General features: G+C 34.8%; 1 protein-coding gene across 1 annotated transcript in view; it reads right to left on the reverse strand.

Annotated features, from left to right (window-relative positions):
• LOC105209252 (protein N-terminal asparagine amidohydrolase) overlaps positions 1–15,686 on the reverse strand; it is a 62,956-nt gene that overhangs the window by 26,632 nt on the left and 20,638 nt on the right. The window contains exon 2 of the mRNA XM_011179566.3: positions 1,698–1,808. The gene's annotated coding sequence lies outside the window, so the exon portion shown is untranslated. The remainder of the gene's footprint in view (positions 1–1,697; positions 1,809–15,686) is intronic.

Below are 15,686 nucleotides of genomic sequence, written 5' to 3' on the forward strand. Positions count from 1 at the left end.
GCGCATCCATTTCAGGCGGCGCATAGCATATACTATAGCACATGGTAACAACAATTGCAACAATAACACCGTCTACAACAATTTGAAGTTAACGTTGGCAACACAGAGTCATTCTCTCACAATTATCTGTATAAAATAAAAAAAAATTTACTCACACACACACAGAGAGACATTTTTGCAATGTGCAGGCGTCCAACGGTGTGCGCCTGCGCGCAACCTTACAGCATCTTTAAAGACGCTTGAATACGGTGTATTTACTGTACATAAAATAAAAACCGCAATAAAGCATAAAAACAACAAAATGTAAACTCGCTTGAGCGGGTGGCGATTTCAAGCGAGGGGGTCTGACTCAGGCAGCGGCCACTCGGCTGAAACTTTAATTTATATCATTCAGAGCCAGAGCCAACCACGTTCACGTCTATTGCCATGCGGTTAGTTAGTCAGTCAGTTAGTTAGGCGCATTGCAACAGCGCCGCGCTATAAAATTTCAAATTTCATTGTATCCACATAAAGCCGAGTCAGTCGGCGCACGCTTGCAGGCTCCAATCGAATTCGTATACGAATTAGACTTTATTTTCAGCCTGTAGTTGCTGGCGGTGCAATATGGTGTTTTTGCAGCGCGAACGCCAGAGAGACACGCCTCTATCGCTGCTCTGCGATCTAGTTCGCCGGTGACGAGCGAGTTTTTATTTGCTGTCTGTCTGTTTGCCTGTGCCTATGGTTTTCCGCGTTTGCCCACTTGCTTTTGGTACTGTGGATATAGTACATCATACAGCGCGATTATTTCGCTTTATTGGTCTACTGCTGATAGCCGGTGGACGTGTGCAGAAGATTCGCCAACACCAATTGCGAAATGCTGACTGATTCTTTTTTTTGAAATTCTTTTTTGGTGAAATTACTTAGAAACTAGATGTGGGTGGATGATAGGCCCACTAGTATTGTGTGGTTTAGAGAGGATTGCTGAACTGTAGATTATAATATTAGAGAGAAAAATTTCAATAAGTTCCACTCTGGTCCAAAAAAAAACTGGTACTCCTAGTGGCTACTAGCTGATATTAACCAAGAGCTTAATAGGGCATAAGCTTATTTGGGCTAAGAAAAATCTTAACTTGATGTAAGCTTTCGAATATTATTACATGTAAGGGAGTTATAGGGCCTATATATTGAAGATTTTAGATTTAGACACGTTGTCATTGTTGTTCTAGCGGCATAAAACGTTCTCAAATAATTTGAAGAATAGTGTCCATTTGACAGTACTTGGCCGGATAAAAATGTGGGTCCGTTCATGTTAAATAGAACCGACTTTCAAGTGAACGGAGTTTTAACCGTTTACATAGTCGATTTAACCCGCCGATAGTATCGGTGGGTCTCACTGACTAGAATTCTTCTCGTAAGTTATATATTTGGAATTGTTTATTGAATATGTGATCCATTTGGTTCTTTATCGTTAGATCTGACCTCGAAGTTTTGTCAACATAAACATATCCATCTTTAAGCGAGTTTTGTGTCATTTGTGGTAAAACTTCGCGAAAAATTTGATAAAAGATTTTAGAAATATTTTTGAACAAATATTCTTCTGCTTATGGGATTATGTATATTTCAGCGCCCCACTCGTCATCAATTCTTTCAAATTGCAAATATTTTTTCACTTCTTTATGACCAAAACACTCTCAAATATTTAAATGCTTATCACTTACCCTCGACATCAATTCCGTTTAACGACAGCGGATGTTGCACACATCCTTCAATTTCGACGCTACAAAATCTCTTTTCAGATTTAACACTGTGTGTTTGCTTGTTGTTTATAGCTGCAAAAAGGATTAAGAGAAGTTTGTATGTAGTTCAAACTAAATTTAATTATAAATTCAAAGCTCACATATGTAGGTATATATAAATGTCTAATTTGCTTATAGGAAGCAGGATAATAGTTTATATGGATTTGAAAAGCGAAAAACAAAAAAATCAATAGCCAATCAGCTTAACAAGAGTTATTCAATGAATATTTCAACTAATTTCCGGTGGCATATACAAATAGGTGAGTGTATTGTGGTCTGCGTGTCGAAAAACAGGAAATTAAATTTGATTAAATAAGGATGATAACTAAGGTGAGTTTGTAAAAGTAAAGCTAATATTTTGAGGTTAAAAGTGGGTGAAGTTGAAGTGAGAAACAATGAAGATTATTTAATATATAGTTTTGATAAAATTTTAATAAAAAATTATAAATTTAAATTTAATAAAAAAATTAGTTAAAATTAATTGTGACCATATAAAAACTTGTTAAATTATTTAAAACTAAAATTGTTAGAAAAAACCAGAAAGCCTTATTTATCGCACTCCTTAAATTTTTCTATTCAATTAGTATCTATGCAAATAAATTTTTAGTTGCTTTTCTGCTAATTACTAATCAAATGGCGCCCATAGTTTGTGCTTAATAAATGTTATTATTATTTACACACACGCACAAACAAATAAATTATAGTCAAATTAAGCACTTGTAAGCTGCCGCGCGTGTACAAAGCCAATTATTAAAGTAACAATGCAGTTATTTTTGTTATGAACATTAGTTTTTCTAGTCACTTGAGGTAATTTACGCTACATATACACATATCTACCAGTTTTTATGACACTTGCTTGAGCCGCTTCATGTCACAGCGCACTCTATTTACCAGACAACAATTAGGCGAGCGCTGTCATTGAGAGCTTATTGCGTCAGCGCTTGTGATTGGTCGAGCCAGTCGTGGTCTGCCATGGATATGTATCCAATCAGAGCGTTGTTAATATATGAAATAGTACTGAGTCATTACATATACACTATTTTTCATCTAATAGAAACTTCAATGAAGTGTATACTTCAGACCTACACTTGATTTAATAACTAAATTATAACCTCTATTATAGCATTATTTCTGGCCTAACAATGTATGAAAAGCAATCAGGAATTTGCCTTTTACTGTAGTTAATCGTGTAAAACCTAAAATTAGTTCAAGCAATGCGCCAATAATTGATAGTAATTCCATAATACATTAACACACATTAAGACAATACGTCATACAGAAGAATAAACCAAGAGGTTCCCACACTGAGTTCACATATTCAGCAAATGTACAGTCAAGATGAAAATATTAAGACGACTTATAGAAGGGTTGAGGTTAAAGCAATGAGTATACCGGGTGTGTTCAAAAAATAACGGGAATAAAAATTCAAAATATCATGGGTTGGTGAGTTCAGTTGTCAAACTTTTGTTTTGGCGATTTTCGTTTTTTAAAAGCTCACACTTCGTTCATTGTTCGTGAATTCTTGGTCAAAAACAATACTGTAACGATGCCCCAGACTCCATTTTCGCCAAACATGCCAGCGGGTGATTTTTCCCGATTTCCAAAAATAAAGAGAACCTTAAGAAGCCGTCGTTTTAGAAGCGTAGATGAATGCTCTGAAAAAGCTAAAAGCTAACCCAAACATCGAGTTTAAGAAGTGTTTGGAAGAAGAATCATATCGATTGTCCCGATATTTTTTTAACTTACCTCGTATGTAAAACAAGATTACATCCTCAACATTTTAGCTGAAGGTCGCCTATAAAATGTTGAGCTTATTGCTACGATCTCATGGTATGTTCCAATTTAGAAAACTCTCTTTTCGTCCGCAAGACTATAGCGAATGCAATCAGCATTCACCAAGAACTTACTACGTCAAGAAAGTCAAGTCGGTGTGTTACGTGTCAAGATTGAAAAAAGATAAACATATACGTTTGAAATGACCAATCGAAGATTTAAGCTGAAATCTCATTGAAAACTGTCCTTAAATGGGCTCTTACTTATTAAAATGAACTTGATAACTAGGACTCCACAGAACCATATTCAAGCATTGATCTCACCAAAAATGAATCTAACGTTCTAAATGAACTAATTTTTACTGTTTCTTGGTCGCTGATCTAATTCAAAAGCTTGTTCACGATTACCTTTGAAACTAGAGTTTGTCTCCGAATGAGTTTTGAAAATTTTGAGTATACCTATTTATCTACACAACACTGTACATAAGCTTAAGTACAAGCACCGCATAGTCGCACAAGCATTTTTTGACGGCTAACAATCAACACCTTCACGAGTTCTTTATGCCTCATTTTGGCGCACAAAAATGGTTAGAATGAATGAGAATTAAAACACCAAAAAAGAAAGAAAAAAATAACATCCATAGCACCATAATACTGTGTTTTTTATAATGCGGTTTTCAAGCGAAAAAATCGGTAACAAGCTGAAAATGAGTTATTCAAGAAGCTGTGATGTCTTATTGAGCCAGCGAGGTGAGCTGATGTGAGCTCGTCGCTCCACTTTGCGCAGCTTCTTACACTTACGGTCCAAACATAATTGTTGTAATTACTTGTGTTATAAGTTGTTTTTGTTTTTGTTGTGTGTTAATTTTTGGTGTTACTAGCCAATTTCAAGTGATGCTCGCTTTAATGGATTTTTTTTCTCAATTCTAATCTCATTTGGTGTAATGGCTTTGTTCATACTTAGTGACGAGTGTGTGTAAAGTGGAGAGAAGAAGCACTTAAAATATTTTCGAAATTTATTTTTAACGTCTTCACAATGCTTTGCTTTTATTTTTTATATTTATATGTTTTTTTTTTTAATTTTTTGTGGCAAGTGAATTTTGTATGGCGAAACTTGCCACTGTCGCTTTGACTTTTTATTACTTTTTTTTAGTAACTATTGTAATAAATATGTACATAAGTATTATGGTCTATTGCTACATTCCACATTGGCTCATTGACTCATGGAGCATCAAATACACTGTATGCAACAAATACGACGGGGTTAAGAAGTTGTACAATTCGTCTTTTTTTGCTGCCTTTTTAAGTTGCCACACACAGCAGCACGCTATTTGCTGTAAATTTTGTTTGTATGTATGTGTGTAGGCAAATGGCTAACTACATTTTTATGAACGACCACTTAACTGTATTTTATGTAACAGCATCTCTAAGTGCTTGCACCTCAGTCTTTATATTTGTGTGGTTTTCGGCTGCTTTATTGCGTCGTATGCCAAATGTCAGATAAAAATCAACTACAAATTGCTACTTCATTTACTTGACACTCAAAAATTACACCAAGGCCCACTTGGATTACGGAGCCAGTGTTAGTAATCTAATTTATTGAAGGCAAACCTGGTTGTCAGCATGATTGGGATTTTGAACATAAAAATGTTTACTTGTGTATGTGTGTGCGTTGGCAAATACACCCCTTTCGAGTAGCTGTCACTCTTATTTCATTCAGTAGCAAAGGTATTTGTAATACAAGTAACGGGAAATTAATTAAATCGTTTGTAGAGTTGCGCAGTAGGTTGCTTACATATGTATGTATGTATATCATAGAGATGTTTTCTGTTCTGAACAAAGTTGCCTACTTTGGGTCTAAAAATTCGCCTTAAAACATGTTACAAGACAGACTCTTAAAGAACAGTATCGAGGTTAGAGTTAGGGTTAATTGAAAAATAATCAATGGAAAAATCGATCTTGTGGTTAAAGAGTGATTTTTCCCGTTGGAAAATATATCCGATCTACATTATATTCTCGCTTCAACGTAAGATCTCACATTGGAAATCAAAGATATCTCAAATTTCCTTCAAAAGAGTTCAATGTAAAGTTTTTCGACAGATATTGGTGTCTCGTAAAGGAGAAGGTTTAGTCTAAAGTAACACCTAACTGTCCAGAAAAGCCAAAAGCTTTGACATCTATTTTCGTACAATTTCAACAATAATTTACCCGAAAGCACATTATTTTCGTATCGTTTTTTAACGTTCTCAGAAGAAAATAGTATCGGTGTTCATTCTCACATTTTTTAGAAACCAGACCATTATAACCGTTTTCCCCATATTTGTAATCTCGGGAATAGTTCCATAGTACCTGCCAAACTATATATTGGGTCTCACTAGGAGATGAAGTAGATCCCACTTTTTTTCTAAATCGAAATTTTGGTTAGTTTATTAGGAAGCCTATAAATACCTTACAAGAATTACGCAATTTCCTCAATTTGGCAACACTGTCTTCAGCAAATCGAATCCAAAATCTAATCTTATGAAACTATTGAAATCTCCAACGGCACTTGGCCCACTCCAAACATTTGACTATCAAATAGATACTCGTCCATTTGTTGGGCAATTACTTTCAAACTTTAATTTGTCAATGGTCAGTGATTCAATGCTTTTACACAAGGATTCGAACACATATTATATATCTTTAGTAAGCAGTGTGTGCTTATTACTACTTGTTCACAGTGATGTCTTCATGTTGGCTCTCTTAACCCATTCATGTAAACCGTCCTTTGTGTAACTGTCATCCATTTCGGCAGGTAAGGGTGGCTGCTGGACCGCTTATTAATAGTGTTTGTTGTTGTAGTGAAATTGGTTAGTTTAGAGTTTATTGATGAGCTGGCATTTGTTTGGCTTACCAGCTTGTGGTTCTCGGTCAATTTATGTTATAACATTTAATCGGGTATTAGAAGAAAAACATATAGAGAGGAGATGTAAAGGATGTATTTTGCATGTGATTGCTACGAGACTATGGATTAATATGAATAAGAAGAGAAGAGAAATGTGTGTATAGTTTTGAGTATTATATGGTAACTAGTTTGTATTATTCAGTTATAGTACTGACATTTGATGTATTAGATTAAAAAAAAAGTGAAAAAATAAGAAAAAATCTTAAAGTAGAAACGTTAAATTAATAAATATTTTAATAAAAATATACATCCGTATCCATACAATGTTTTGTTCAACGTAAAATATATTTTTGGCTTTCAACAATTTTAAAAACGAAATTCAGCGAATAATTGTTATCAATAAACGTGCTTTTCGAGAATTAAAAACAATAACTATTTATATTATAAAATATAAGAATAAAAACATATAATGAATTAATTATCAGAAATCCCCGAAAAAATGCCTGTAAACATATGTACATACATGTACATATGTATATCATCATTCACAGATATCAGTTTGTTGTTCATGGCAACTCTAAAAAATTTATAAACACAATATACATTCACATATATAGATTTTTTTGTTATTTATGAGTCTGATTTTGCACAAAAAATAAACCATTTCCCATTGAAAACAACATTTCGAAAGTGATAAGCCTTAAATATTTATAAATTGTTTAAATAAAACGGTGATATAGAAAATATTTGTATATATAATATACAAATGTATATTTATTTATATTTCAATTGAATATTTTAATGAATACTTGTGTACAATGATCACATGCTTGATAGGCATTTTAAGCTCGTAAAAAATTACAGAATAGCTTTCTTAAGCGAGCGGATGAGCTAAATATATATTTATGAGTCTGTGTTCTCTTCAATAAACACATAAATAGAGAAAATGAAAATTTCACAACATTGAATCATGAATATTGAGTTGAGTATTGATAACACCAACCGATAGTGGGTGTTTCAAGAGCTATTGAACATATTTCAAATTAAAATTCAAATTCTCAAAGAGAAACATGAATATTTCCAAGAGTAGAATGGATGAGTAATGGCAAACCGTCCGAGTGCATCTCTGCCATAAACAAAATTTTTCATACAGTTACTATCCTCGACCTCGAACTTGGAGGACCATATTTTTGTCGAATATCATCGCAGATCATAAATCAAAGCTAAAGTTCGAGTATTTAAACTCGAACCAGAAATAAAAATACTAATGAAATCTGAACAAACGAAACAACCTCAAACAGCCAGAGAGCTGAAGAGCTTTCAAAAGCGTATTTCATATAGTGATTTCTTCGGCTTTATGTTACTAAACTTTGGCAAATTGTGACGAAACTTTATCGCGGTAATCATTTTATTGAACAAGTGAAATTGCGTTCGAAAAGATAGAAACTCCAGAACACTTCTTAACATTTGGCAAAAAGCTCATAGGATTTCTTAGAATAATTAATTTTGTCTCAGACCCGTGGACTCAGTGTATATCGAATGAAGAGCTGTCATTATGATTGCATTTTTCTATGATTTCATAAAAATGATTACTATTTGTTCCTGCTTCGTCGTTCGTTTATGAAAAAATTTGCTTTCAAAAAATACATTTAAAGCGAAAATTTGAAAACTTGAGCTTCAGTATTATGTTATGGAATTACCATTTCCAAGAACTGTAGAACGAGAGCGAAGCTTTGCAAACGTGTCGAGTTAATTTTAAAATTAGTTTTTCTCTATATATGAATCCAAAATGTCGGGTATGTTTTACGTTGATAGATTCTCAAATATTTCAAAGAGGGGACACTACAAAAATAAATAGCTACATATATACAAATCCATGCATATTTTTTTTATTTTAATGTTGATTAATGAATACATATCACTTTTGTTTTTAAACAGCCAGAATAGATAAGAATTTTAATAAAAAATTGTACAATAAAAAATTATTTGATTATTTTACTATCTATAAAGGCACATACTAACACATGTATGAATATTACATTGTGCATGAACTTCGGATTATGATGGCACATATAAATATATATATGATGAATCTCAACAATTTGCTTAGTTTTCGAATTCATGGAACTATTAATATTAAAAATGAGTCAATAATTTCATAAATAATAATGTAAATAAATATTAGATGTTTACATAAAATATAATGAGCAAAATTTACAAACAACAACTAGCGCCCGACTAACTCATACTAAGCTCTACTTGAAAAATTCCAATGTCCACCCAAACTGCAACTAAACTTCGGTAACTATTTGCACTGCTATCAATCAACTCTCCGACGATAAGTCGAACAAGTTAATTTTGAAACGATTTGACTTAAGTGAACAAGATCGTCTGCCTTACGCCAAACTCCTTCTTGTGAACTGCGCAGAAATCAAATCAAATCAATTCGAGGCGAAAAAAAACATGGAAAAATTGCTAAAATTATATGAAGCGTGCGACTTGCGATCACAAAATATGATCGGCGCATGATTATCATGATCAGCACTGAGATGATCGACCCGCGCTACAGCACTCGTAACTATGCTGTTGCTATAGCTGCAACGAGTATCTACGATTGTAGCATCTTCATCAGCGCGCGATCACTTTTGGCGACGACGAGCAAGGTGCGCGTGCGCACGATCACCTGCTGGCGTCATACAGCAAGCCAACAACGGAGGACCAACTCACACATAAACTCGTTCTGCATTTGACAGTGGAAGAGCCTGCGCCACACTGCTTCAACTCAATCGCAACAAAGTGATTGATCGTCGCGGATAACACATGACGACGCATTACATATTATATGATCGTTGAAAGCCTTTTTGTGCGCAAATTGTGGGCTTTGCTGAAAAAAATGCATTTTTTATTTCGTCACAAAAAAAAATGCAATAAAAAATATATGAAAAAGATATAAATATGTAGCTACACGCAAAAGACAGCGTGTAGAACAAGCTTACTGCGATCATAGCCGTGATCTGTTAGCCAACGCCGATCGGAGCAACAGCATTTTTTGCAGCTTGGAAGACGTGATATTGCAGCAGCAGGAGGAGCAGTAGAAAAATAAGACAAAAGAAGAAAAACGTAAAATTCGCTCTGCTGATCGCGTAGTGATCGCCAGTTCGACATCGACGATAGCCAGCTGGCTGTGGGCCGTTACTACAAAGGCGCATCTCGCGTCCAGATGCGGTTGCCTGCGAAGCAACCAACTGACCAACCAAAAGTGATCGGTTGATCAATGCTCTCGGCAACATACATACACTCCTACAAAGCACTGTGTACTCGGGTAGTGTTGCTGGTGCTGTTGCCGTTGCCGTCGGCTGCGTTGCGGTGGTGGTGGACATTATTGCGTGGTGTCTGCATCATTAATTATCTTAATAACTTGGACATGAGTTTCGTTGCAAGCGAGTGTAGCAACAACGTTGGTCGCATTGCAGAAAGTTAGGGGAATCGAAGAGATTCTTTAGTTTTTGTTTTTCATATATGTGAATATATTTCTGTTTTAATAAACTTAGTAGACTGTTAGTTTTGGCGATCTGCAGCGGATAATATCATATCAGAGCCCTTGTGTTTTGATATTATATAATTGTACTTTAGTAAAACATCTGGAATATTTAATTCTATAGAATTGTGATTGTTTTTTCTGTTGTGTAGAAAACTGTATCTATACTCTGTAGAATTCTAATTATATGCAATGTACCTTCTTATGAATTTGTCGTATGGCGATCGCCGATAAGATCGTCAGCTTATTTCCGCAGCATTGGAAAAACCTTCTTCCAATCCCTGGAAGTCATGCTGAATACCCAACTTATCAATATTCATGTGAAATGCTCGGTTTACAAAAAGCAGTAATGCGAAATTCGAAGTAATTGGGTTCGGATTCGAAACCATTATATATGCTTTATGATCTTTCATATGTTGGGAGATCGAAGCATGGTTACCCTTTTTTGTTAGGCAGTGGTTATCTTTTATGTGGAGAGAATATTAGATAGATCCTAGATAAAGTTGTCAGTTCATCTAAAGTTTCAATAGCTTTCATTAATATTATTTGAACGCATGATGCGCATGATATGTTACAGTATTTTCATTCCCGGTATTAGATTCTGGCCCCAGCCATTTTAGTCCCTAGTTTCAGAATATTTTGAAAGGAGTTTATTTCGAATTGAATTTGAAAAAGTTTGTCACTTTTTTCGTATGTAGGACTACGTTGGGGTTGGTGTTCATTCACAAAACTGGAACAGGGTAAAAATGATACGTTTTTTAATTCCTTAAGTCTAATTTTTAAATAGTTTATGTTTTTCAAACCATTTAAATTACTCGGCCTATTAACGAGCTTCTGAAAAAGTTCAATGTAAGATCTTAGATGCTATAAATCGTGAAAGCAATAACTTATGCTCTTCACATTCTCTCCATACATACAAAATCATTGAAAAAATATATTATCATAAATAAAATGTGATTACTGAATATGCTACAAAGCAATGAACATTTCTAAATATATTACTGAATGAATTTCAAATCAAATCTTCATTGAGTGTGCGACTTTAAAAGCTCGAGTGTTTCTCGTGAAGCGGCAGATTATCAACGTTTTTAATAAAGATTTATTTCATATTTATTTATAACGACCATTTTACTTTCCACTGAAATGCTTTTTATATTTTTTAAGAAAAAATGAAATTAAAAATTTTACAGTTACCACATTTGCTGATAACTGAAGTATTATTTCAGTACGAAACTAAAAATACATACGAGTATAATATATAAGAATTGGTAGCCAAGAAAACAAGAAAGCCGCTCGCCGCGCAACACTCGAAGCATTCCGCACGCTGAAGGCGCACATGCTTATCAGTTGATGCTGCGCTGACAATAAAAAATGCTGAGAATCACGGGTATAAATAAGAAATGTGTAGCTCTGCGGTAGTCATATAGAGAGCATATATGTATGTATATATATTTATATGCACTCGTATGCATTATTATCATATGAAAAACGCATAAATATTGTGTCAAAGCGAGGCTTTTTTGTATAATTTTTATGATGATTCCTTAACGATGCTCAACTGATAAGTTTTATGGGTTTTATAGACTTATGTGTGTGTATATATGCAAGTTCCATGTTAATTTTTAAATACATTTCCTTATATGCATTGATACATTGATATATTGTTGTAAAATTTTGTTGTCACTTTGAAAAGTGAGATTTTTACAATTCCACTTTCACCGACTCCTTACTGCCAGCCGATTGCATCGAATGCGGGCGTACATCAACAAAGAAGTAGGACATTGAACTGAGGGAAGTTATTAAGTATGCTAGACAGCTTGGAATTTCCCAAAGAGTGGTTATGAGGTGGCGTTTAAAATTCATAAATGTGTAAGCGATGCAAATTGGTGAGAAGGTGAACTCTGAAGAAATATTTTAAAGACCATTGATCTTATGACTTCTTTATACTACCTAAATATTCCACCCGCTAAATATATCTCAATATTTTGGTTTTAGGATCGACTTGAGAGAGAAAGGGATATACCAGAAAAATCTGCAGACAATATTCATTTATTGTCTTTACTGTGATCTAAAAAGTTCCTTTACGAGACTTCATATACGAGTTAGGGCTGATATCTTGAAATGAAATCCCTAAACACTGTTTTAACTGTCAGGTACTTAGATGACAGGTCATATAAATCGCTAATAGTTAATCCGGTTACTCTTGCGGCAAATCCGGATCTCAGATTTTTTTAAAGGATCTCTGTGGCATAAATCAGTCTTTGTAGTGGGTATTTTTTCCGAAAGCTATGAGAAATTCGGAATAAAGATAGCATGATGATTCTCTGAGAAATTTCTACTAGAAGATGCAAATTGTGAACACCTTTGAATAATTTTAGAAATAATCCCGCTAAATGGAGGTCCATTAACTTAACAGGAAAAAAACTTAGGAGGTTTTTGCTTGAGAAGTATGTTACAAAGAAGTTAGACTACTTACATTGGTTACAAGTGCTAACATTCCTGTAAAAGTAAGATAGACGATTTGAAGGCGATGAAAGAAGTCTTATAGTAAGGATGGAGTTTGCTTCTTCTCGTTAAAAGGTAGATTTTGTCGGTATTTCCGATTCGGATGATTCGTATGAATCGGACGATTTTATCAAAGAATATTATGGCATACTTCTTAACGATAGTTCAGTAGATCTAATAGGGATGAATAGGAACAAAGGATTGAAGATTGTCTAAGTTACCCTTTCCTTTGGTTTAAACAAAGCAAATTAGTAAGAATTTTCCAGTTGAAAAACAAGAATGGAGAAATATATTTAATTTTATAAGTCTGGCTGGTTGATCGAAAATCGTGAAATATTGTCTCCAGAAAGAATATAGTTTTGCTAAAAAAAATTATAAAAATAACAGTGTATCTACAGTCCCAAATAATTGTTTCTTAACGTTGCATAACTGTGCTGAAATATTCACTTAGAACTTTACCGAACTAAAAACAAAGCGCTTCTTTGAGACAAAAAATATGCCTCACTGGTGTTGCCAACATTATACAAACACCAATAATGTAGGTGTAAAGCTGACAAACAATTTACCATATAACACAACAACTACAACTAATACAACAAAAAATGCAGAAAACACGTAGTTGAGAACAGCGACAGTTATTGAGTGCAGGAAATGGAGAGTATGAACTGGTGGCAACAACAAGTAGAGAGAGGAGGGCAAGGAGAATGGAAGCAACATTTTGTAGCTTCCTTGTTGCTGCTGACTTGTTAAATAAATGTTTGTTGCAAATTTTATTTGCATTGTACAACCACGCGTTATTTGCACAACAACAACTACAACAACACTAACAACATACAAAACATACATTTGTCTGCACATTTAAAAACCAAATGGAATTAAAGAAAGGCACGCAAAGTGCTGCCAGCCGCGGGACGAAGGAGAGAACGCGAAGAACTTGGTTGGAGGGCAGCAAAAAATCAGCGAAACAGCAGAGAGCTAAGCGGAGACAAATTTGCACTGATCTGCGAAAAGTGCAGCGAACAGGCAGATGGCAGTGCGAAACAACAAGAAACCGAAGAAAAAAGAATCTCATAAGAACTGACTAACAACAATAAAAGCATCGGCGAGCGGCAGAGTGACGCAGTGTAGAGCTTGGCAGGCGTGTTGCGCATTCTCAGTGAAATTGCTGTCTTTCCATGGAGTCATGTTGTTGTTGTTGATGATGGAGCTGCTTGTGCAACACTACAGATTTGCTTGCCACTGTTGCTGGTGTTGTTGTTGTTGCTGTTGCATTTTTGCGAAACACACTCTGACAACCGTAATGGCGCTGTAGAAAAAAATGCAAAAAAAAAATACAACAAAATGTTGCATTCTTCTACCTGCCTCAGTCGGCTGCGAGAATGAGCTGTTAGAAAATTCTGACAGACTTGGAAAATATTTGCAACAGCTATAGAAATGCGTTAGCTTCATTAAGGAAGTCAGAGAGTACAATAAACAAAAAATAAAAACATACAACAACAACAACAACAATAAGATAGCAAGTTCCACCCACAACAACTTGCAATTGATGAGTTGCGCCACATCCATTGTATAGAGTTGCCACATTCATAATTTCACTATTGTTGTTGTTGTTGTTTTAGCAACATTCCAGCTTTAATGCGTGCTGCTAAGAGCTCTTATATGAAGTTGCATAAATATACATAATAGGCATATTATTTAAATATGCAACATTGCTGTTGTTGTTATTTTTGTTGTTGCTTTTTCTACACTTGCTGATATGCGCATTTATGCTTCGGCCTTTTTTACCACATTTTTTACTCTTTTTTTATAATTTTCATAATTTTTTTTACAAAAACAATTTCGGCGCATACTTGCATAGTCAAAGCTTACATTGTTGCATGCAACATTACATTTTGTTGTACAATCTTTTAATCTGGCGTTGGTGATCTTTATTACCAGGACACATATCTACATCCATATATCCATAGGCACACATATGCCGGTCGATCGTTGCTTCTCGGCATGGCAAACTGCTGTTTTCTGTATTCGTACTGCCGCTGCAGTGGCGGTCACCCTGTCTCCGCTTGTGTTGGCACAGTTGCCTCTTGTGCTGCTGTTTTGCATTTTCCATTGACTTTACTTTATTTTATTTACTTCTTCATTCATGCATTTTGTTTGTGTTATTGTGTTGTGCATTTTTTCGCCGCTTGTGGACACTTCATTTGCATAATTATTGAGTGAACTGCCGGAACTGTGGGAACAACGCGCACTAAAGATGAATGAAGTCATTGGACAGTTGTCCAAAAGGCGACATGCCGAATGCGATACGAGCTGCGCGTCTACTGTGCAGACGGAAGCATTTGACAGCACGAATACTAGTGATGAGGGAGATATTAAATTAATGAAAGTAAGAGTAGGCTATAACAGTGATATGAGGATGACGGCTCAGTTTGAATTTTCCATGAGTCATGAGAACTCTCAGTTTAATGTCTGCAATTAATTTTGCTTTACAGGATCAATTAAGCTTTGTTTTAAGGCCAATTTAGTCATGATTAAATTAAGAGAATATATAGTGCTACTTTACTTAGGCTCTGTTTAGAGCTCGGCTTATTAATGTTACGACTGAGTTTATAACGATATTCAATAAGTGCTTTGGACTGTTCGAGAATTGGCAGATAGAGTTTGAATGATAGTTAAAGATCTCTATCGATGAACTAACCTTAGACCTTACTAACTTTCAGACTACGAAGTGGATTCTAAAAAAAGTATGCGAACGTTTTATGGATTCCATCACTTTGGCAGCCATGAATATTGAATAAAAAACTATTTTACACTGTACCAGCTGGTGGTAGCAAATAAAGTCGAAAATCTGTTGCAGAAAGATTTATATTTACTTGGTGTTTCGAATGATTTACTTGGTTTAATAATGTTGTGACTGGGTATACAACGATATCTATAATAGAATCGCTGTTGCCAAGAAGTGCAGTTTTAGACTGTCGAATGATAGATAAAGATCTTAGATCTAACAGGTTCCTTATGACGACCTATGGCGTAAGAACCTTTAAGGCTACGAAGTGTATCCTAAAATAATTATTTGGAAATTGTATGGGCCTCTGGTGATAGCAACGAATAGGCGAAAATATAGTGCAGAAAGATTTTGATTTACTTGGTGTTTCCAATTGGTGGCAGTTAGCAAGTATAATAAATGAATTGGAACTCACAAGAAAACAAAT

This window comes from Zeugodacus cucurbitae, chromosome 6, assembly GCF_028554725.1.
Source record: "Zeugodacus cucurbitae isolate PBARC_wt_2022May chromosome 6, idZeuCucr1.2, whole genome shotgun sequence".
Taxonomy (NCBI): domain Eukaryota; kingdom Metazoa; phylum Arthropoda; class Insecta; order Diptera; family Tephritidae; genus Zeugodacus; species Zeugodacus cucurbitae.